The sequence below is a fragment of the Antedon mediterranea genome, chromosome 4 (assembly GCF_964355755.1).
Source record: "Antedon mediterranea chromosome 4, ecAntMedi1.1, whole genome shotgun sequence".
NCBI lineage: Eukaryota > Metazoa > Echinodermata > Crinoidea > Comatulida > Antedonidae > Antedon > Antedon mediterranea.
The window spans coordinates 31,457,266-31,457,697 of NC_092673.1; positions in this window are offsets into that span (position 1 = coordinate 31,457,266).

The window sequence follows — 432 nt, forward strand, 5'->3', positions numbered from 1 at the left end:
AAACTAAAGGTTTGTTTATTTATTTACTAAAGGTTTTATTTTATTTATTTTGTACTAAAAATGCCAATAAATTAATAGTGACATTACATGATGTTCCATGCAACTACATAGCTGTTGAGTCGAAAAGTCATTCTGTGTGTTCATATGTTTCTGACTCAATTAAGTGAGGAAAATCCTTGACTTGTGATAGGATTGATATTAATAACTTGACTATCTATTAATCAGGCAGTTCATTGCAAATGTGGAATTCCTGCCTCAGCATGCAAAATAGAATTTTATCAAACATAAACTAGCTAATATTTTTATAATATTTTATATAGATCATCCTCAAGCTTTGACTAAACTCTCTTCTCCAATAATCATATGCCAAAGTTGGTCAATTGTTATTCTGTAATGTTGTGAAGGTCTCAAAACAGCCTGGTTACACTGCCT